Source organism: Globicephala melas, chromosome 11, assembly GCF_963455315.2.
Source record: "Globicephala melas chromosome 11, mGloMel1.2, whole genome shotgun sequence".
NCBI classification, from domain to species: Eukaryota; Metazoa; Chordata; class Mammalia; order Artiodactyla; family Delphinidae; genus Globicephala; species Globicephala melas.
This window is the reverse complement of record NC_083324.2, coordinates 82,526,259-82,550,230: the sequence shown is the minus strand read 5'-3', so window position 1 is coordinate 82,550,230 and position 23,972 is coordinate 82,526,259. Positions and strand designations below refer to the sequence as shown.

The window sequence follows — 23,972 nt, the reverse complement described above, 5'->3', positions numbered from 1 at the left end:
TGCCAGAACAGCGGGCCGACCTCCTAGTAGTCTGGGAGAGCCGAGCCCGAGATTTTTTTTTTAAACACTTATTTGAGATAATTATAGATTCGTATGTAGTTGTAAGAAAGGATAGAGACCCTGTATCCCTTGCATCCATTTCCTCAAGTGGTAACATATTGCATAACCGTGTTACAGCTTCACAATCCAGAAATTAACACTGATACAATCATCAATCTTATTTAGATTTCCAAGGGTTTACATGCACGTGTGTGTGTGTGTGTGTGTAGTTCTATGCAGTTTTATCACGTGTGACAATTCATGTGACCGCCATAGTTAAGATACCGAGCAGCTCCATTCCAAGGTTCCCTCGTGGTCCCCTTCTATAATCATAGCCAACTTTCTCTCTATCCCCTGCCCTCAGCCCCGACAACCACTCAATCTGTTCTCCTCCTCTGTAATTTTGTCATTTCACGCATGCTCTATAAATAGAATCACACAATAATAACCTTTGGCGATTGGCCTTTCTCCATGCTGTCCCTTTTCATGCACCGCTTCCAATCTTTGCAACCATCTAGCACTGTACGGATTATGAATCCTCTCCCCCAGATGAGGAAGCAAAACCTCGAAAAGGTGAAGTGGCACAGCCACGGCCACACAGCTAGTGGAGCACAGAGGGGGCCCAGGTGTGCCTGACTCTTAGTCCTGGGGCCTCTCACTCTGCCCTTGACCTTACTCTGGACTCTGGGGATTCACAGTCTGTTCTTTTACGTACTCAGTTCTCCTTTTCCTTCCCCTGTATTCAAAATTAGAGTTCTTGGCTTTTTTTCTTTTTTAAAAAATTGTAACTTTTAAGAAAGCAAATTGGATCACATTATTATTTTGGAAGTGCAGAGATGGGTACTTTTTTCCCTCCAGCTCTGCTTTGAGCTTATTACCATTTTTGGAGATTTTTTTGCTGACCTCTCACTACCTTGACACCGGAGCACAAATGAGGAGGATGTTGTGGTGTTAGGGGATAAAGGTAGAGATTCCTGCACGCCTTTCCTTGAATCCATATATAGGCATCTTTGACTTACAGCATATCTGAGTGCTGTACTAGCTTAGGTTGTTGTGGTACTAAACATACTCCCAGGGCCCTTGGGACTTAAGTCACTGCAAACAAGAAGCTGTCAGTGCATGCAGGGATGGGGGAAAGCAAAACACATACATTTCTATGAATCACAGTCATGTCAAAGGCTATATATATTTCAGAGAAAACTCCAGCACTGTAAACAGTGAAGCCTTTTGAAATCTCTATGTGGGATACAGTCTTTAACAAGATTATGGAATAGTTAGCCAATTCTAGATTTTTGTTGATCACTGAACCCAGCAGGCACGCTGCTCTTTCAGGGCCTTTGAACTAGCTGCTCCCTCTGCCTGGAAAGTTATTTTCCAGGACTCCACCTGGCTTGGCTCCTTCCCTAAACCTTCTTCAAGTCTCTGAACAATGTTACCTTTTCCCTGTAGTCTTCCCTGATATTTAAAGTTATAACGCCCCCACCCCATTCTCCTTACTTGCTTTATTTTTCTCCATCACAATTTGATCACCATCTAACATGCCTGTGTCTTATTTATGTGACTGTATTGTTTTCCCCCGGTAGAACATGAGCCTCCAAAAGGCAGGAGTTTTTGCCTATTTCATCCCTTGCTGTATCCCCAGCATCTTAGTGCGTGGCAAATAGTAGATAATGGATATTATTCAAATAAGTGTTTTCAAGAGTACAGATTTGTTTGAACTAAGTTGTAGGACACAATAGAATAATCATGTCTGCACAGGTCAGCTCCTGGTAAAGATGCTCATTTAAAAATGTTGAGTCAGTTTACTACAAGTGTATACTTTTCTTGCCTATGCAGAAAATGTTCCTAGCAGTGACTTTTCTGTTGGAAAATGATCGACTTTGGGGGAACTCTTTCAGATGTAAAGGAAATTAACCAGGCGATCTAGATAATTGAACCTTGCAAACTGTCCTAGAAATGTTTACCCTTCTGCCAGATTGAAGCATGACTTCAGTGTTTGCATAACCACCTGTGTAATTACTCACATCAACGTTCCAGCATGTATTTGGTGAGCTACACTCTGCAATTTTGCAATGAAAGTATTCGCACATGTTGGCTGCTACTGTGTAAATTGGTCTCCCTCATATGTTCTGTTAGCTTGTGTCACTGTTTTGATCTGGGGGGTGTGGTCCAGTGTTGTAGAGCATTTACTTTCTGGGTGAAAGGAGAATCCACGATGGAAGTAAATTATTGGTTTAAATTTTTCTTTGGGGGCTGTTTTTGTTAGTGCAAAGAATGGAAAAAATATGTAAGTATTGCTCTCGGGATACTTTATGTAATATATGCTCTGGTTGAAAAAGTACAGTGTTGTCTATACAACAGCATTGTAGGGTAGGGTGGAATTGGAAGCTTCCGGGCTGGATGAAGGTCTGGTTTCCCTGGGACTGCTTGAGTGGTTTGGGAGCGAGGTTTGGAGGGTGCCAGCAGCTGAGGAGCAGGAAGGGGGTGTGCTGTAGCTGGAAAAGGCCTCCTAAGGGAGAGCTAGTACCCCCTCTCCCACCGGTGCCTGCAGGACTTCCAGCTCTCTCTGGTGTGGCTGTGTGGGTGCTTCCTGTTACTTGGCCCTATATGAGTTAAGAATGCCTGGAGAAAACAGAAACACTAATTCGAAAAGACACATGCACCCCAACGTTCATAGCAGCATTACTGACAGTTGCCAAGATATGGAAGCAACTTAAGTGCCCATCAACAGATGAATGGATAAAGAAGATGTAGTATATATACCCAACGGAACATTACTCAGCCATAAAAAAGACTGAAATAATGCCTTTTGCAGCAACGTGGATGGACCTAGAGATTATCATACTAAGTGAAGTAAGTCAGATAGAGAGAGACAAATACTGTATGTTTTCACTTATATGTGAAATCTAAAAAACAAAACAGAAACAGACTCGCCGGTACAAAACTAGTGGTTGCCAGAGGGGAGAAGTGTGGGGAGAGGGGCAAGATAGGGGAAGGGGATTAAGAGGTCTAAAATAAATAAGTTACAGGGATGTAATGTACAGCACAGGGAGCATAGTCAATATTTTATAATAACTTTGTATGAAATATAATCTATAAAAATATTGAATTACTATGTTGCACACCTGAAACTAATATAATACTGTGAGTCAACTATACTTTAATTAAAGAAGAAAAGTGCCAGGAGGAGACAGCTTGGAGAGGGAAGAGTTAAGGGAGAATGTTAAGACAGCAAGAAAGTAATTCATTTTTTTGAGACCGGCCCCACGTGTGAACACTTGGCTCCCAAACAGCTCACACTTCCCTTCATTATCCACAGACACCCCCAAACCACCTTTCATGTACTGGATTCTGACTTTTCCATGTCAGCTGAACAATAAAGAAAATTCTGTGTACAGCTGTGAGGGAAGTGCAGCGAGTTCAGTCATTCAGTATGCTGAAAGCAAAGAATCCTGACGTTCATTCGAGCTGACTGGAACACCTTCTCTTTGTTAGTAAAGTTACTACTAAATTTAAATAACTAATAGAGGTCAGACACCCCTTAATTAATTTCTGAGCCTAGTCAGCTAGCTGTCCTTTTGCCAAGGGAAATAAGCTCAGTTGCGTTAACTTAAATCCCACTTTTCCCATTTCTTGAGATCATTTCCATTACCCTGCCCTAGAAAAAGTAGGCGGCTGCAGAAGGAAGGTTGAGACAGAACTATAAAGCCATTTGCATTAAATGAGCTTACTACATCGCTCTTTGAGCTCCTTGAGCAGACAGGTAACACCTCCTCATAAGCACCAGATACATACAGATCAAGGTTTTTCCAATGAAACTGAAGGTGGGCAGTCAGTTTGGGGAGACAAAGCAGACATGAGAATCTCACAGAACACCCAGTGCAAAATGACTTGGCATAACCAACAGCACAAGAACTGTCTGATAATCTGTGAATCTTCCCACTGAAGTGTGTGTGAATTGGGCAGTCTTTACTCTTAAGCCCTCTCTCTGCCCGCCCTTCAGAAATGGCGCACATGTCTAGATGTGGAATTGATGAGACTTCTGCGTGTCTGCAGCCTTACTTCACATGTATGCCATTGTCCCTTGTCCCAGGCTCATGTTTCTCCATCCAAATTTTGAATCAGGCAAAATGCTTGTATGGACCAATATGTCCTTTAGAATGGTACAGTTATTGATTTACAGTAAGGAATTATAATGAAGCGTTCTTTTAGGAGGGTTTTTTTTTTTGCCATTTTAGCAAAAAAATTTTCCTATGGTCCTATTTGCCAGTCATTTTGGCTGAGTTTTAAAAACCTTTACATGATTGGATTACACATTCTTTCTATCTTTGCTCTAATGGGTGAGTTCAAGTAGTCAAGTTTATCTGAATTTTTAGGAGGCTCTTCTTAGGCTCAAATGACTAAGTCTGGTGTCCATACGGGGCCTTTGTTAAAGGCTGGTTTTAAATACTGGGTGGATCTGTCTTGGACCCTGTTCTAGGGAACTCTTCTTGTAAGTCCCAGATGGGAGAGCTCACTATAAGCTGGCTTTACCCGTAAGTCTGGCCCCCGGGCGTAGATGCCATTAGAGCAACGCTTAGTGTCTTGGGTTTTAGTTTTATTCTTAATCCGTGGATCCTACTCGCAATCTACCTAACAGTTGAATGTAATGCTGTATTTTGATTTTTTTTCCCCAAGTTATTTCAGAAATTACCACAGCTGCTTCTCAGATACTCAGATGCTTAAGACTCCTGTTTCCATGCTGCTCAGCTGCTGTGGTTTTATTAACACCACAGCTGTCTGGGTGTAGCTTCTACCCTCACCCCATCCCATCTGCCACCTCTCACTACTTCCTCACTTGCTACGCTTCAAGGTGGCAAACTCCCAAATAAGCTTCTGACTTCTCACCCTTATGGGCCTTAGGTTCATAGTAGCTTCTTTCACTGAGAGCACTTCCTTCAGGTGGGACCGTACCCTGGGGTACTGCTGCCTCTCCAGGGCCTGCTTTGTACGGTAAGTGTTGATTCTTCCCCTTCCTTGACTTGGAAACTTTTCCAAGGAAACTGAAAGATGCTTTCAGATTAAGCAGCTGTGGCTCCCCCCCCCCATCCACTTGTTTTTAAAGCTCAAAATCTTATTGGAAAATAGGAGGGTTGCAGTCAAGGTTTCATCCATCTCTGAAGGATGTCGCTTACCTTGGATACCCTTCTTCCTAAAGGTGTTTCCAGTCTTGGCCTGTTTCCATATGGGTAGTGTCCACAGGGGGCTGGTTTTCCTTGCCACCTCTTTTAAAGCTTATCAGACTGTCTCTCCAGTGCTCACCCAGCAAGCTGTATAGTAAGCAGAAAAACAAGCCCATTAAACTAAGAATCCAACGCTGAGTTTCTCTGTCCCCGCCAACCTCAGTAGAAAACAGTGACAAAGTATGTATGCAATATAATTACATGATGCATATAATTAAACACTTGAAACCAGCATGATAGGGGACCTTCTTAATGCTTTTCTAAGTATGGAATTTTCATTTCAGAATGGGGAGCTGGATGCCTGCGTTTTATTTAATCCCTCATCTCACTGGGAGTAGGAGGGAACAGGTAAAGGAGAGGAGAGTCTTCATTTTGACCACAGCTCCAAGGTTCCGTAAGAGTCATTTTGCTACCTGTAGAGTAGACTGGAACAGACCTACTCTCCTGTAACTGTGTTTATTTTTGAGGGTGTGTAGTCTGATGAGCTCAGTGGTCAAAGATAAAGCCACGCATCGCCTGGCTGTTCAAAAGAAGCGTGGAAAGTAATTGTAAACTGTTTGTGTGATATGCTTGCTCACAGGAGTGAAAAATAGGGATATTCGGTATTTTGTACCATCCCAATGGAGTCTTGTAGTCACTCTGTGTGGGATGGTAGAGCACTAGGAGATTTGCCTGCCTCAAAGCTCTCCCACTCTGTGGGCTGTTCTAAGAAGTGGAAAGACCAAAGGGTAGCTAGGGGTTGAACTAGAGTTTTGGTCTGCGAAGCAAGTTTCGTTGAGTACCTTCTGGGTGAGAGTTGGAGTATCATTTAAGGACATTGGCCTTGGAATCACAGACCCCAGTCAGAATCCTGGCTCAGCCACTTTCTAGCTGTGTGGCCTCCGGCAAATTTACCGTTTTTGTCTTAGCTTCCTCACCTATGAAACTGGAAAATGGTGGTAATGCCTACTCATAGGATTATTCTGAGAACTAAATAAGATGACGCACACAGAGCATTCAGCGCGGGGCCTGACTCACGGAGGGCTGTTTGTTGTTAGTGTCACTGCTGACTTACGTATGGAAAAAATACATAATGCGAGCCCGGTGAGGGCATGAGACACACGTATACTTTTAGGAAAGAGAGAGGGACTGCCAGCCTGCTCTGATGTGGATGGGAGAGACTTTATGGAGGGGCTGGGATTGGGGCCGCCGTGTTGTACAACTCCGCGAGCAACCTTCACACTATCGTCTTTGTGAATGGGTCCCTCTGACTGCTACAGGTGCACTGGTTGGGATTTTGAATGGGACCATGAAGGATAATAGGTGGCATTTGGATGGATGGAAGAGGGATGAGGGTATGCTTGGTAGGAATAAACAAGGTTGTTTCAGAGGAAGGTGAGGCCTCCCAGCTGGCAGGAGAGCTGTTTGCACTGAGGATGAGTAGGCAGGCTTTGAGGCTCCAGGTGGTTCCGGGAATTTGCTGCTTTCCAGTTACAGAAAGCTGGGTGGAGTGAACCTTCTGGTGTAATGGATACAGGTCAGGGGAAATGCGTGTGTTCTCTTCCCACTGTCTTCACTGAGAATTCCTTGTGTATGGCTAGGATCGCATATTCCCCAAAAGGCACTTTGCTGTGATAGCCTTTTAGTCTGGATAAGCCGACGTATCCAAACAAAACACTCCCTTATTTTCTCTACAATTAAAAAATGTTTTCTTTACCATTACTCAGACCTCTTTCTCTTAAATACCACATTTGCTCCATCTGTGAAGAGATGAAGGTGTTGTGTGCCTTGTCCCCTGCCTCAGTTGGTACAGTCTTAAATTTCTTCTTAACTTCTCTATGCAGTTTTTCCTTTCCTCCTCTTACCTCTATGAAGTTTATTCTGCTCTCTATGGGCTCTCAAAGGCTTTAAGAAAACCATGGCATAAGTTAGGTGGCAAGAAAAAAATTTCCTTATCATTAGACTTCTGGTTTTTTTTTTTCTTTTTTTTTTTCGACGCACGTCTTTGGTAGATTTCAATTTTGAGGATATAATAAAACCATAGTGGCCAGAAGTAAATAGTATATTCAATTAACTTGTAAATAACTTTAGGTCAGTAAACCTTCCAGCTATTTTAAACGACACAGTTTTATTGGATATTAAGTATTACATGATGCCGTAAAGCAGGGTCAGCAAACTTTTCCTATAGAGGGCCAGATAGCAAATATTTTAGGCTTGCAGGTCAATTCTCTGTGGCAAGTCCTCAGCTCTGCCTTTGTAGTATGAAAGCAGCTATGGACAACAGATAAATAGTTGCATATAGCTTTTTGCAATAAAACTTTATTTATAAAAATAGATAGCAGACTGCTTCAGAGAGTCAAATTTGGTCCACTAACCCTGCCCTAAAGGAAAGAGATTTTGTTGGATTGGAAAGGTAAGTGGCAAATTAAAAGTAGGCAAATCACAACATTTTCAGAAAATTAATTCCACCAAAAGCTTGAAAAAAATTTTCTCCTATTGTTTGGATTAAACTTCATGTTCAATAATGAGTTTGTGAATAAACCCCAAACATCTTTATCTATAGTTTTTTTTTTAAATCTAGGATCTAAGGTTCAAAACAAGCCTCTCTTTATTAAGCGACCATTTATTGTTTTCTTTGTACCAGACACTGTATAGGTCATTGGAAGTTCACAAATAATTTAGGCACAGACCTTTCCTCTAGGGAGCCACAGTCTAGACAGTGCATCGTTGTTGCCAAATGAGGGCCCATGCCTTGGACCACATCAAATTTACTGCTCAATGTACCAAGGAACCTGCATTGAAAAAGAGACTTTTTTTGGGGGGGGGGACACTCATCTTTTCTTTCTCTGTTGTATATCCACTTGGGACTTCTGTATTTTTGTTTCTCTTTATTTGCGTGTTGTTAGAAAAGTCTGCTCAAAGAATTTACAAGTGGTGAAAATATTTATTTTAGTACTTGGTTGCCAACACTCTCAGTCTTGATAATTCAAGAGGTTGTGTGTTTTCCTGCCCTTTGTAGTTTTAACTTAGTCACCTTACATCATTTTGTGAATTTTTGTCAGCTCTCCCCATCAAATTATACACCAGCCCCACCAGATTGCTGAGGGTAATATGCTAATAGTATCGAAATACACAGGTGTAGAGAATTGTCCTGTGTCTATCACCTTTCTAGAGTGTTCTTTGGACCTGAGCCATTCTGGCCTCTGCAGACTGGGTGGAGTTGTTGGGCAGTTCATGAAGGAGAAGGCTCTAAAGTCCAAGTGGGTGTGGAATGTGAGTTCTCCGACCCCAAGTGGCGTGGCCCATTGAGCACTGTGGGTTGGCGCAATTGGACAGGTATCTGTGATTCTGATAGCGGAGGACCTTGGGAGCCAGGCTGAAATTTACATGTGATGGAATGGAGGACAGATAGAACGTTGTTCCCGAAGTAGGAGTATGGCATGAGGAGGTGATTCCCTTTCGAGGGATTGTTCCTTTTATCAACAAAATGCAAGGGAGTTGGAGAGAGGGAGCAGACTCGGCTTCAAGATGAGAAAGATCTGGGCTCAGGTGACTTTGGAAAAGGCTTTGGAAGAAAGAAGCTTTCATTTCTTTTTACTTTACATATTATAAAAAATATCCCAAAGATGTGCTTTAGTAGAGTTTATTGAGGTGAGAGGAAGCAGTTGGGGTTGAGGGAAGAACATTTAAAGAATAGAAATAAAAAGGTACATTTTTACAAATACAGTTGGCAGAGTATGTCAGTGATGAAGACACAATGAGGGAGTGAATATAAAAATATGTAACTGGCAGCGGTTTATATATTCCTCTATAAAAAACACAGAGGAAAAGCCTTTTTTGTTTTGATGAAATAGTGGCTTGCTTTGAAGTAGAGGGAAATTCTACTTTGCCCTTTGCGGTCATGAAGGGTCAGCTGGTGGGAATAAGATGGGCTCAGATGGTGGTATTTGAGGGTGCCTAGGACTGTCTGTGTAAGGTTTTAAACATATATAGATGTAGAAGAAAAGCATCACGCCTATCTGAAGTATTTTAGAAATGGAAAACAAAAATAATATATTGCAAAGGCACAATTTCCACAAATATATAACAATTCATAGAGAAGAGTATGATCTGCTTCTGGTGACATTAATCGAGTCACTCTATACCAGGTGGGATGAAATCTAAATTTAAATCTATTGTTAGTATTTTGGCATTTTTTCCCCTTCAACGGGATAATCACTTTCTTATTTTTTAGTGTCCCAATTACCTTGGAATTAAAGTCCTGAGATAGAAAACTATGAGTTATAGATCCAAAAACTTACTATGGAAAATGTCTTGAGAACAAATTATTACCGGAAGTTTTAAATATCTGCAAAAATAGAATAGCATAATGAACCTCCCATCTATTTTCTGTTTTGAAGATACAGAAATTCAGAATAATTGTTTTCAAGAAGCAAATGCCAATTGTCCCCTGTGTTCTATCTGGGGACAAAGCCTGAAGCGCAGGAGCATGACACGGTGGGACCTTGCCCAGCTCAGATGCAGCAAAAACACTCTAGTTTTTTGTCCGTTTTTGCCAACATTGATGCTCAGGTCCCCCTGTGGCCAGCAGCACTCAGCATCTGTGCCAAAGGTGATGCCTCAATTGAGACACTAACCAAAAACTTCTGGCCAGCGTTCTGGTTCTAGCTAAAGCTAGACTGACTAAATTCTGCAGTGCCAGCCCAGTCAGTGCACACCAGGTACTTGGGCTTCTGATAGCTGTCTCTTCTACAGGAGGGTGGGTTTGCACTGGTGTGCCTGTGGGGTGATGGTTAAGGCTGCACTGGGCCAGCCCCCGCCCGCTCTGCGCTGAGTGGAAGCCGTGTGCCTGCAGGGCACTGCAAGGGCATTGGCTTGTTTTTCCTTAGCACCGGCTGAAAATCATTTCTGTTTTTAGATTTGCTTTCAGAATGTTACCTCTGGAGAAGGGAACACACGGATGTGTAGCTACCGCGTAAGCTCCCTGTTCTTAGTTTTGCCCAAACCTCATTGCCCTGAGAAATTAATTGAAAGTCCCAACAGGCAGTGCCTTCCATGATGAGTGTACATTCTGTAATCATTGCTAATACTGGGGAGTATTTTGTTATGTAATTCGTTTATGGTGGTTTTCGTTTCCTCCTGGCAAGTCTGAAATTATCATCCTTAAAAGCATGGCTGCCTGGGATTTTTATGAATAGATGTAGTACTGTTTGATTTTTCCCATCTATTCATCCATTCAGGCCTGCAGTAAACATTTATTGATATCTACTGTGTTTTGAATACTTTGCTAGATGCTGGGGACACAGTGATTACTAAAATAATCTTCCCTTAAAGAGTTCATAGGCTGGGGGGGGCAGTTAGACACCAAAAGAGTTAGTAACAGTGAGCTAAGTGCAGTGATAAAGATAGGTGCAGCCTTTCAGGAGAACACAGTCAGCTAAGGCATCTGGTGGACGGAAGGGAGGAGAGGACACCATGGGGAATTTCACTCTCGTTAAGGTGAAGAGTGATGAGACTGTGGGCTGGAGATGTAACACAGTTGCTCTGTGACAGAGTCAGGTCTGTTCAGCTTGCTGATGAGGTGTGGGGAAGTCTGTGAAAGGGATACAAGTAGTGTAGCAACATAGATATATTTGTGTTCTGGAAAAGTCTCTCTTGTGTTTATGTGCAGTCTGGTTTTCAGGGGCCAGGGACTGGAAACTCAGGGAATGCTGAGGTGCCTCAACTATTCATTCATGCATTTCATTAAGTAAACCTTTCCTGGGCACCTGCTCTGTGCCCTGCTCTGTTCTAGGCACATGGAATATTTGTTCACAAAGGAGAACCAAAAAGAGAAATAGTAGTAAGATTTTTTGAAGTTATTAATACCAAATAAATTGCAGAGTTTGCTGTTCATGATGATGCCAAACTTTTGAATACATGCTTGTTTTATAAAGGAATAAGCCGATTTGGGGTATTTTATCTTGGATTTGAGCCACTTCTGTGGTGCAAATTAGTAAAGTTTTATTAAATCAGCCCTTGAGGTTTCAAAGATTGATTATTCCAGTCTGTAGATTATTCTAGGCTGTAGGCTCTCATTTTTCTGTTCATTAGCACCTCTACCAGAGACTGGGGAGGACGGAGGAGAGTGAAACTTCTGTTTGACTTGCTCCTTGTTAGCAGATTCGGTAAAGAAAGTGATGAGATTAATATTTCATACAAAAAATTGGATTGCAAGTTGTCTATGGTCTTGTTCTAGTCTGTAGTTCTTACCCTCTCTGAAGCCTGGGTAACTCCATGTCTGGATGTATCTGGTGGGTGTGTGTCTCACACACTGAGGGGTCAGATTAACCTTGGAAATTTGATGTGAGCAAATAACCCAGGAATTAATATACTTTATTATTTTACCTATCACATTAATCATTTGCAGTATGAAATAAGTTACCCTGGTCTGATATAAGGACATGGAATTTATTTTGTTATTCCTCTGATCTTTATTTTTACTTGCACTTTGCTGGTATAGTTTAGGAGTAGGAATTTTAAAATAAAAACAAATGACAATTCCCTGAGGCCTTGGAGAGGTAATAGTACCTACCTCCTAGGGTCAAGGTGAGGATCGTATGAATTAATATAATCGATGCCTAAGGTCCAGCACTTGGTAAATATTATATAAATATTGGCCATTATTACGGATCTGTATACTTTTGAAAATCAGTCGAACTTTGAAATTAATAAGCAACAGGTGAGGATCAGGACAATACTAGATGATACAATATCTAGATAATATAAGACAATATGGCATATGGGACTAGATAATACAAAATTATATCACCTTTTACTTCACTAGCAAGGGCAGACTAGACGTTTTAAAATACTTAGGTTCAAGGAAAGTTAAAAATGTTTATACTTGTAGACTTACGTTTGAAAAATTCTTACTACGAACTGAGGAACAGGTAAATATAGCATTTCGGCTGTGACTTTTCTTCAGCAGTCCCCAAAATAATAATTCTGAAGAACGCATGCAGAAACATCAAAGTCTGTGACTAAATATTAGATAGCTCAGTTTATCAGGCACTGTGCTCACCAGCCCTATTTCACGATAAATGAAACATTAATGTAAATTGTTCTGAATTTTCTAAGAGGTCTACTCTTCCTTAAATAGAGGACGTACAGACTCTTAAATAGCAATATATATTCTGCAGTTCAGCGGCTTTTCAAGCTACGATTTTTATAACCGTCTTTTGGATTTGAAGATGCAGAATCTGGAATTTCTACTTTTGTTCAATTCAGCAAGCCTTTCTCTAGATGCAACTGGCGAAGATGTTGAGCACAACGAGAGGGAGGGACGGAAACTAAAGCGACTTGTTTCTTGGCTGCAGTGACCTCTAAGCAAAATGAACCAGGTATACACATGGGTGGCGATGACTTTATAATTACAATTAGAATAGTTTTAGTACAAGAATGAGGCCTTGGAGGGAAAAATGTAAACATGTAGGCATTGTATGAACTGGAGAATAACCACCAGTCTTGACTATGGACCCCTTTTCCAGTGGGTAATGACTTCTTGGACTCTGGCTATGAGTTGACAAATGGATTCTGTCATTTTGGATATCTTTTGGAAAAATGAAAAGGAAACAGGGGAAGCATATTCATAAGGAGAAAAAAAGAAGGGACCTTGAGCGGGTGGGCAAGTGGGAGCAAATGTCTCAAGTGCATGGTGCCTCCAGACCTTGTGAATCATGTTGTGATTGCAGCATCACACCTGTCATGTGTCTGCGGGTGTTTGGAAATAGTCTTGATATCCACGAGCTGATAAATGTTACGCTTGGCATTGTTCTCGAAAACTCCAGGAGAGTTAAGGCCGGAGAGTATTGAAAGGCCAGTGTTCCTTATGGTGATATCTGTCCTAGTTGAAAGAGCTGAAGTTCTGTGATAGGAATGACGCTTCCTGTTATATTAATCCTGCAGCTTTCCGAGGTATTTAGTCAGACAATGGCATTATTATTTTTTCATCTTTCAATATGGGTTTCTCCATTTATTTACGAGATAGGCTTTACCTAGAACGTAGGAACAACTAGCTGAACGGGAATTCAGCTTTCATTCCTTTTTGCTGGGGATTTCCTCCATCACGGCCGGGGAAACCCACACACCCTCGTTTGCAAATTCAGCATTCATCAGGCATTTCCAAGTGCCTGGAACTGTACCATGCACTGTGCTTCTCTCACCTCTGGATACCCTCCCTACTGAAAATGTGCTGATCTAATTCAGAAGATAAGAGGAGGACTTGCACGCCTTATGTGGAGTCTGCTATGGACTAAATGTTTGTGTTCCCCCAAATTCATCTGTTGAAGCCCTAATCCCAATGTGATGTTATTTGGAGGCAGAGCCTTTGAGAAGTAATTAGGTAATGAGGGTGGAGCCCTCATGATGGAATTAGTGCCCTTACAAGAAGAGACCAGAAAGCTAGCTCTTTCTCTGTCTGCCATGAGTGGATACAGCAAGAAGGCATCTATTGGCAACCAGGAGGAGGGCTCTTATCAGGAACAAAATTGACTGGTACCTTTAGCCCGGACCTCTCAGCCCTCTGGAACTGTGAGAAGTAAACGTTGTTTAAGCCACTCAGTCTAAGGGTATTTGTTATACCAGTCCAAGCAAACTAAGACAGGGTCTATGGGCAACTTTAAAGGAATCTGTCCTTCAGCCTTTCATTAAATGTTAAAAAATTATGGTACTGTCCATTATATATAATTTTTATAACCTCAAGTTATTTTTAAGTCAAGTGTTTAAAAAATGTTAGCTGCTTAAGTCAGATTGGAAGTAGCTGATCACTTTTCTTTAAAGTCTAAAATGGGATAATTGCTGGAGTTGAATATCAGTGTTTTTTATTCTAGACACTCTGAAACATGAATACTCATGCTGGAAATTCTTGAGTCAGCATGTGAAAAGAAAAAGGCAGTTCTGCCCAGCGATCAGAGCCAGCTAAGCAGGGAAAGGCAGGCTGATGCTGGTATGGGCACAGCAATGGAGCTTTCATCTGCCTCGTTCTCTGGGTGTAGGACTCATGATAATTACGAGCAGTATGCGTTATCAGCAGAATGCAGTTCAGGAATTAAGAATCAGCAAGGTGACATCTGAGTTTTCTGCGTAGAATTTCCTCTGTGAGACTAGCCAGTGGTGGTGCATTAGATGCTAGGAAGCCATCCACTCAGTTGTTTAACAGATGATTGACTTGTAATTTGTAAGATGTTTTTTCTGGTGGCCATTGCCTAGTTAAAAACAAAGACTTTAAAATATTGCAAGAATAGAGTACTGCAATAATAATAATAATAATAATAATAATAATAATAATAATAATAATAATAATAAAATATCCTAGAGATGCTGTGAACTTTTTCCTAAAAATATCCCCTGTGATTAGGCTCCCTGCCCTTTCACATTTGCTGTTTTGAGGTCTCATTTTCCAGTGCTGTAATGATTGATATTACTAATATATGTTAGTAGATTTGTCTCCAGCTTTCTCCTAAAGCTCTGGAACATGCCTGTTACTAACATTATCTGGCAACTTTTTAAAAGGGAGTTTTTCTAGACTCTTTACATTTCTTAAACAACCAAGATGACTCTTTAAAAAGTCATAATTTTTGGCTTTTATGACTTCGTATGTTTTCAAACATGTGAAAGAGCTTTTAGGGTTGGTTGCACAATTTGATCTGAAATCAATAAATAAAACTAAATCCGATGATGTACTTCATAAGAGATGTTTAACTAATTTAGAGGTAGCTTTTTGTACTCTGCAGGGAACCTTATATTTCAATGATAGGTGCTACTTATTCACTATTATTCACAAATATTTCACTGATGTCTTCATATTAGGGTAGGTGGCTGGTGGTATTACTGGCTGGTGGTATTTCCCACCAACAGGGCATTGCACTTCACAGGTGATCTTTTCCGGAGAACTTTGATAATTACACTGCCATACTTGAATGTGGAACCCAACTCTGGACATTAAAGGATAAAGGGCTACTGGGCTGTCTATCCCAGGACATTGGACAGATGGTCACTGGAGAGGCAGTAGCTGGCAGGAGCCCTAATAATCTTCTGTGGTTGGGCCTCAAGAATTTCATCTCTCTTCCTTCTCACACAGCTGCCTCTATGGTATTGAGATCTTACTCAGGATGATGGGTTGAATGAAGTTGGTCTGGAATCGCACTCTCTCCTTCAGAAGTGTTCAGGAATCCTTAGAGCTTGACTGTTCAATACAATAGCCACTAGCCACATGTGCCTGTTTAGATTTAATAAATTAATTACGAGATATAATTAAGTTATATTTACATTAAAAATTCCTCTGTTGCACTAGCCGCACTGCAAAGGCTCCAAAAGGAACGCATGGCTAGTGGCTACCATATTGAATTGCATTCCAAGTTCTTTTGGACACCGACATCTATGGAGATGCAGTGGCACGCCCCAGGTCACGTAACTAGTTAGTGCAGAATCAGGAGTTTGCGCTAGTTTAGCAATTAAAAAATGTATATATCATGCAGCTCTTCAGTTTTGGACATCATAATTTGAATTAAAACGTTTGTCCCTGGAGTATTACATCCTTCTTCCAAAGTCTGTGAGAGAGACTCAATAATAGAACTAGAGATTAGTTCTTACTACATAATTCTAGTTTTATAAATATTTGTGATTCTCCTTAGGCTGTGTGTGTGTACACACTTGCATGTGTGTACAGTGGTAGTTTGCCACATGTGCCATATATTGCTAACCCTGGTCTATATGATGCCCATCACATAGAGGACGTGGGGATCTAGAATCACAGGGTATTGGAGTTGGACAGGACTTTTGTAGGTATCTAGTTTAACCTTGCACGTACTCTTTTTTTTTTTTTTTTTGCGGTACGCGGGCCTCTCACTGTTGTGGCCTCTCCCATTGTGGAGCACAGGCTCCGGACGCGCAGGCCCAGCGGCCACGGCTCACGGGCCCAGCCGCTCCGCGACAAGTGGGATCCTCCCGGACCGGGCACGAACCCATGTCCCCTGCATCGGCAGGTGGACTCCCAAACACTGTGCCACCAGGGAAGCCCTGCACATACTCTTGACAAGGCTGTTGATGGTGAGAGAACTTCTAAAAGAGTTTATTTCTTTCCACAACTTCTAATCTCGTTTTTTTTTTTTTTAGTATCAAGCTAACATGTTCCTTCCTTTAATTTCTACACATTGGTCCAAGTTGGCTCACAAAAAAAAGTTTACTCCCTCTGATATGCGGCCCTGTAAATACTTGAAGACTGTTTTCCTGTCATTCCTATGTCTTTTCTCCCATATGCTAAGTAGGCCTACTTCCGTCAGCTATGCCTTATGTGACATGTTTTGCAAACCTCTCACCATCCTGCTTGCTTCTGTCTGGACAAACTCCACAGGATGGCTTAGATCTGTGTGACTGAAAATTTCATCTTTCATTTGAACGTATCTCATGGCTAGGTACATTCAGAAAATGGCAAGTCTTTCTTGAGGGAAAAAAATGGCTACTATTATCCACCTGTAGGAGACATAGTAACTTAGTTTTTTTGGTAAGAAGTAATACAGTTGTCTGTAATAAATACGTATTACTTTTATAATCAGAAAATATTATATAATTTTAATAAAAGCACTGTTTCTCTTTCCAGTCACTATATTGGGTAGAGTTTGGATGTAGTGAGTGAAACAAGAAAGTAATGTTCCCAACCTCCCTCCATCTCTCCCTCCTTCCCTCCCTCCCTTTCTTTCTTCCTTCATCCCGTTCATTCACCAACCTTTGTGTGCCTGCTCTGTGTCAAGAACCATGGCACTGGGGACACAGAGGTGAAGGAGAGAGGTTTCTTCCTTGAAGAGGGCATAAATGAGTGGTAGAATTATTCCGGCAATTGGGAAGGATGCAGCAGAACATGTTTAATTCTCTGTGATGACACTTATCAACCATATGGTCCCCAGCAGGTCTTTCTGTCTGTCCTTGCTTTTGAGTTTCTGAAATGGGAATGGTCCTTGGAGTAGCTTCCTCCTAGTATCGTTCTAAGCCTTAAAATCAAGATGATAGTACACGGTAGGTGAGACTTCTGTGACGATCATGGCTGTTACTGTTGTGCTCCCATTGTTGTTACTGATGAATAATACTTTTTTGGAGGGAGGTCGAGTGACTAATCGCCCATGTTAATTTCTCTTTCTTTTTCACGTATTTCTTCCCCTTATCCAGTTCTTTCACCATTTTATTATGAACATTTCCAAGCATATAGAAAAGTTGAAGGACTGTTACAGTGAATACCCACATACCACCACCTAGTTTCTACCTTTTACATTTTACTCTGTCACATAATCTATCCATCCCTCTGTCATTATCCACTGTTAATGAACTTGTATTTACAGAGCTGATACGTGGTAGTCATTTTCTCCGGGAACTGGAGCCCTTCCCACCATGGTTTTGTCTCTCTTCCCAACACTGGTAATGATGGTTAGGATGATGGCGTGGGTACTCAGCGCAAAGTACTACATTATTAACTCATTTAATCTTTATAATGATGCTAGTAGACAAATGCTGTAATTTATCTCCATTTTATAGAAGCGGAAACTGAGGCACAGGGAGATGAAATGATGTGTCCCAAATCACACAACTAGTAAGGAAAAAAATGAGAAATCTGGTAATCACTCTGGTTAGGCTAGGTTTAAAAAATTTTTTCTAGTCTATAGAATTAATGGAAAAAATTTGAGATACCATTTATGATCATGAAAAGTAACCTCTGCATTTGTCTTCAGCTGCTAGTTTGTGGCCACTGCTGTGCCAGGAGCTGGGGTTATGCAGGTGATGAAGTCATGGTCTTCTCCCAACAAGGCCATCATGAGTTGTTGGAAGGATCAGTGTTTTGATATAAACAATTTTGCTGGAATAGTTAGAAATGAAGGATTTCAGTAAAGGAAAGTTACATTATGTATCTAGTTTTACTTCAAAGAAACCTTACACATAAACGTTTGCTTTTTGGGGGTGTTTGTGACAGGATAAAGGATTCCAGCAAATGAACACTACCTATTTGGAAGTGTCTTACTATTTATAGACTTATTTTCTTTTGCCTTAGCAGAGGAAAATAATTTGGGGGAAATGTATCCAAGGATTATTTACTTTACCCATAAAACATATTCTGATTAATGGTATTGTAAAGTGTGCCTTAATTACACTTACCAAGGCATCTTATCACTTAAAAAAAATACTGTTCCTTCAATATGTTTTCGCTTTTATCTTTTTTTTTTTTTTTTTTTTTTTTGCGGTACGCGGGCCTCTCACTGTTGTGGCCTCTCCCGTTGCGGAGCACAGGCTCCGGACGCGCAGGCTCAGCGGCCATAGCTCACGGGCCCAGCCGCTCCGCGGCATGTGGGATCTTCCCGGACCGGGCACGAACCCGTGTCCCCTGCATTGGCAGGTGGACTCTCAACCACTGCGCCACCGGGGAAGCCCAAGAATTTTTATACATCAAGAACAAAAGCATCCTTTGTGTTAAATGCTTAGCACTACTGAAAATTTAGAAACTTCCTGCTCCAGGCTCATTGGCTTCTTTGGGTGGGGTAAGGCTTTTTTAAATTACAGTTAAAAAAAAAAAAAAGAAGCTAAAATAAAGTATTTTCAGTTGACCCTCTTTGGGGCCACTCCTTGATCAGTATCTGTGAATAAGATTGTTAACTGAAGAATGCCTCTTCTAGTCGGAAATGAGATAATATGCAGTTTTGTTTTAATTTTTCCTGTTAAAGGATTTAAAAAGGTGTTTTAATTTACATATAAGTAAAAATCTGAGAACCTCTTCAGTAATCACTCATATATTGTTATTTACTTTTTTGAATCAGTGAGCTGCCTGAGCATTGCAAGTCATCCTTATCAGCATTCCTCTAAAGGTGCTCTTATAGATGATAATTTTATATAGAGGATGGAGGAAATAAGAAAATTGCATTTGTCATCCTGTTGAGGTGAGACACTTGCAAGGGGAAGATAGTTTCTAGCAGGGTGATGAAGCCTGTTGTTCATGCTGTGGTGTTGACTATTCTTCTGGGTGGCTACTTTGACCGTGGGGGTCCTTGTGATTTCCACATGACACAAATTCTAAATACGATTCCGTGCCTCGCCCTCCTTCCAGAGTCTTTCTTGCTCTGTGGTGATTTCTTGACTGGTGGGTAACACTCAAGCCCTTCTTTATCCCATTCAGGGCATGCAGACTCCCGGTGAAAAAGCCAAGCAGATTTATTTTGACAGCACTTCCTGGAGGTCTTTCCCCATTTCTTTCCAGGAAAAATTAAAATTGCTCTGCCTTTAAAAAAATTTTTTTTCTTTAAGGACTGTCTATTTCATAAAAGCCACAGCATTATAAACAACTTAATAGCAGTATTGTAACGTTGTTTTGAAAAGTCCTCACTTGGTCACAGAACTGAAAGAAAGAGCTCTTCCAGGACCCATTGCCCACATCCTTGCTTCCTAAAGCCCTGGGGGCAAAAGCATCCCAGGAAAATCAGTAAATATTATACCTTAGTCTTTAGGTGGTTTCACTAACTCACAGTAACAAACTCTGTTTTTTGTTTTGATAGGAAGTTAAAGGAAGTTCTTCCTTAACCTAAATGTAGAGAATGATAGGGCCACAGGGTCCCTTAGAAGTGGTCTTGGTCATACTCTGCAGAGATGAGGAAATGAGTGCATCGAGGGTAGGGGGCTCACCCAACATGGAATAGCTCATTAGTGATTGCTGGTCCGGTGCTTTCTTCACTCCATGGAGCCATTTTCGTTAAGATCTCTTGTCCCAAGCTGATTAACAATTTTCATGTAAGTAGCCAGTTGACGAAAGAGGCTGGTGAGAGGCTTCGTCGAAGAGGTTGTCATTCAGCAAACACTTTTGGGGGAGTGAGTTACCAAGATATAAAGATGATTGAAGCCTGGTCCTGCCCTCAAGGAGCAAATAGTCCAGAAAAGTGTTTGAAGGCGTTTACAGTTTTAAAGTTCTTTCTAGCCCAGTGATTCTAGCTTCTTTTTCCAAAAAAATGTGTGTTCTTTTCCTATCTCCACAAAAACAAATGCCTGGTGGTTAAACTGTCATAAAAGGTGAGATACCAAGTTGTAGTGTACGGTGTCTGAGGCGGGGAATGCAGGCTGATTGGCCCAAGTTCCCATCAAGAGAGCATCGTCAAGTAGATGGTCGGAATAGAAATCTGGATGGTTTGGGGAAATGGCAGCAAATAGACCTTGGGGAACAAGCACTCAACAGGAATGGGGGCAATTCTGAATGTGGGCTGGGATAATGATGAGTCTAAAAAGGCAGAGGGTAAGTGATGAAAGTTGCAGCTATAGGCACCAACCAAAGAAAGGGTTTTTTTTTTTTTTGGCTGCGTCACACGGCATGGATAGATCTTAGTTCCCCAACCAGGGATCGAACCTGTGTCCCCTGCAGTGGAGGGGCGGAGACCCTACCACTGGACCACCAGGGAATTCCCAGAAAGGGTCTTTTTTATGTGCACTTTAGTGGTTCCCGTGGAGGGACCATTTTTGGACACGCTTGTTTTCTGTCAAGTGCACAGCACGGTATTCACTGGAGAAGTGCTGCTTAATCTGGGTAAAGGATGGTTTGCTGTCTGGCTTATCTCTTAAGTTGGCCGTCATCTCTTTTCCCCCTAATGTATTCCTAGGCCTTCCCTTACTCGGTATAGTTTTCCTGGAGAATCCATGAAATTTGAAATCATATTTTAGGCACTTAAAATTAGGCAGATATACTCTTTGCAAATGTACAAATTTGAAATAAATTTAGGTTTATTTCCTTTTATTTACATAACTATGTGTGTGGGGGTGTAGGGGACATGTACACACCTTTTCCTGGATATCAATATTGATGCTGACATTCAGCACAAATTCGTATGTTTTGAGAGTATTGGGAGGAAAAGGATTCGTTTCCTAAGCAATAAGAAAAGGGGTCACATCTCTGAATATTTACTGCAAAAGAGGCATGGCTGGAGGAAGAACTGTTTACAAATTAATGAATGAGACAATTATAATGTTTTTCCGATGTGGATGGAGCTTTGCATCTCTAATAGTGAGACCCAGTGATATTCGTGACTAGGATCTGTTCCTCCAAGAGCTTTCAACTAGGGATAATTCATCTGTTTGCGCTCAGAAATCACAGCCACGACACGCCTCTTTAACGACTCAGAGGCAATGGAACGCACAAGTAGAGAAATCAGCACGTATATGAAAATAATGCATATTCCCCCCCTCCTCCAAAGGTCTCCCTACATAGGGGTGTCAGTAGCGTCCTCCGTTTGAGTTAATCCTTTTCTTAACGTGAAGTGCTTAGGATGAGGGACCAGTGCATCTTTTAATTACCAACTAGCCTGTTATTTAGTGGGAAGAGGCTGGTTTTTGGAAGCTTGACATTACTGAGGCTCATTTATGTGATAGTCACATGCAGAGGACACAGGCTTGCTGTCTTCAGGTCAGGAGAGGGGAGACTTAGATCGGGCAGCTGCCTCCTTTCTACCAGACACTGTGCTGAATGAAGTATGACGTGGACAAGCTCTTTGAGGTGCGTAGAAATTGTTGCCCGACACGAGAAGACGCTGAGGTGAGGAGTAAATCAGGTGACTCACGGTTCGAGCACCACAGCTTGGTTTAAGGTGGTGATGACAAGCACTGACAGTGAGAGGCTCACCCCACAGGGGGAGCTGCTGGGAACACGGGTGTAGGAACTGATGGATGTGGGTTCAAATTCTGACTCCTTTCAGTGTCCTTGGGGCAAGTTAAATTAAACCTCTCTGTGTCTAGGTTTCCTCATCTATAACACGAAGATTATGGTACCTTCTGTACAGGGTTAAATGCAATGAGGGAAGTGCCTCCCCATTCCTGGCTTACAGCAGACTTCAAAAATATCTTCCTTCCTTGCTTCCTCCTCCCAGGCAGTCCTTAAGAGGAAGAGTAGTTGTGAACTAGCATATCTTTTGGTACGTATCTGAAAGATACTATATGAGTGGTCCAGAGCGGAAGGCCAGTGTTTGCGTCTAGATAAAGCCTGGGTTCCCTGCTTGTGCAGGTATAATGCAGACGGCAGGGGCTGCCCAGCTGCTGGGGCTGTCGTTCCAAATACATCTGCTAACGAAGGATTCTGGACTTCCCGTCTTCACGCTCTGCCCAAATGTGGCTGTAAACCTGCCCATGTGCTAGAGAAGATTCCTCGACGGCCGTGGTCCCTTTGACCAGGGATGCTTATAGGAGACCTGAATGGCCCCCTTCTATTGGGGACGAGTGTGTATTTGGTGACTGGGTGTGAGTCAGGTTTCTGAAAATGGTTGCAAATTGGCAAGTTTTGTAAAAATGTCAGAGGTATCGAAACCAGATATCAAACCAGCCCTTGAACATTCAGAAAATATAAGAGGCTGGCTTCTAATGAGTGGAAAACAAAAGTTTCTGCTAACTTATTAAATTGGAAAATGACACTAATGAATGTGTAGGCATGGTTTGGATGGAACCTGCTCTGTGTATGTCCTTTATGTAATCATTAGAGAACTTGTAAACCAAATTATGCCTGGGGGAAATTTTAAATCCAATTTCCGTCAACTTATTGGTATGTTAGGGGAATAAAAAAATGGTTTCGCTTGGCCTTTCAGAGAGCTATTATACTGTTTGAACCATGACTACTCTTGTTATGATCATTAGACAGCTAATATTTATTGAATTGTTATTGTTGGCTGGGCCCTGTGCCGGAAAGCTTTTACATCCTCGCATCTGATCTTCACAACACTCATAGGAAGTGGATACTGTATTGTGTCCATGGACAGCCGAGGATGTGAGGTGTAGGGAGATTAGATAATTTGCCTAACACCACTGGTAAGCAGTAGAGCTGGCTCAGGCATATCCGTCTTGAGAAGCTCTGTAGCATCATCTAGAATTATGTCTGTGGGAATTGTGTGACATGCAGAATTCATGCCATATGTCTGTGCCGCTTCCATTTCTGTTCTATTCCTCTCTGTCTTCAGTTCTTCACCTTAAGATCTACATGTACATCATGCTAATTTAGCAAAATCTATGGTGAACCCACTTAGCATTTTCACTGAAAAGACCTAAAGACTGTAAGGTGAAGTCTCTGGAACTTGGTTCTTCCAGTGCCCATTCTGATTGCATTAGCTTCTCTCTGTGTTAGACCAACACGCATCTTCCTGGAAGCTTTTCCTTCCTGCGTATCTTTGGAAGAATTGGAATCAGTTTTCCTCCCGTGAAGGTGTCTCAGGGTATCAAAATGACATTTTAAGTATAACGATGGAATTTTGACTCATCGCCCTTTTTTCTAAAATGCTTTATGCAGATTATATCCCTGCCCCTGGCTGTACTTAAATGGTATTGGCCAAAATTTTTTTCAGGATTAAGATGGGGAACTTTTTGGACTCATATCTTGAAGGTCCTTTAAACACTTATAATTTGGGGAATGAAAAAAATCGCTTACGAAGGAAATGTGTTTTTTCCTAACAGTGGCTATCAAAGTGATAAGCCAAGTGACGCCACACAGCTGGCAACCTTTGGGCAGGAAACCTGGAGCAGAGCAGAATCGGCCTTACTGCGCTTTAGCATTTAAAACACCATCACCACCAGCGTGTTCATTGTCGTGGGAAACGCATCTGAAGCCACTGCCCGTATACAGCATTTTGCCTTATCGCTACGGTGGGGCAGGGGTGGGTGGGATGTCTGAGTATCTGCTCACTGAAAGGAAGCATCAGTTTG

At 41.7% G+C, this 23,972-nt stretch overlaps 2 protein-coding genes across 14 annotated transcripts in view; one reads left to right on the top strand and one right to left on the bottom strand.

The window, feature by feature from the left end:
- The window catches only part of CARMIL1 (capping protein regulator and myosin 1 linker 1), a 316,706-nt gene that overhangs the window by 77,080 nt on the left and 215,654 nt on the right, over nucleotides 1–23,972 (top strand). The gene's annotated exons all lie outside the window — the stretch shown is intronic.
- LOC115866076 (cytidine monophosphate-N-acetylneuraminic acid hydroxylase) overlaps nucleotides 1–23,972 on the bottom strand; it is a 265,229-nt gene that overhangs the window by 237,464 nt on the left and 3,793 nt on the right. The window contains exon 3 of the mRNA XM_070046773.1: nucleotides 5,214–5,348. The gene's annotated coding sequence lies outside the window, so the exon portion shown is untranslated. The remainder of the gene's footprint in view (nucleotides 1–5,213; nucleotides 5,349–23,972) is intronic.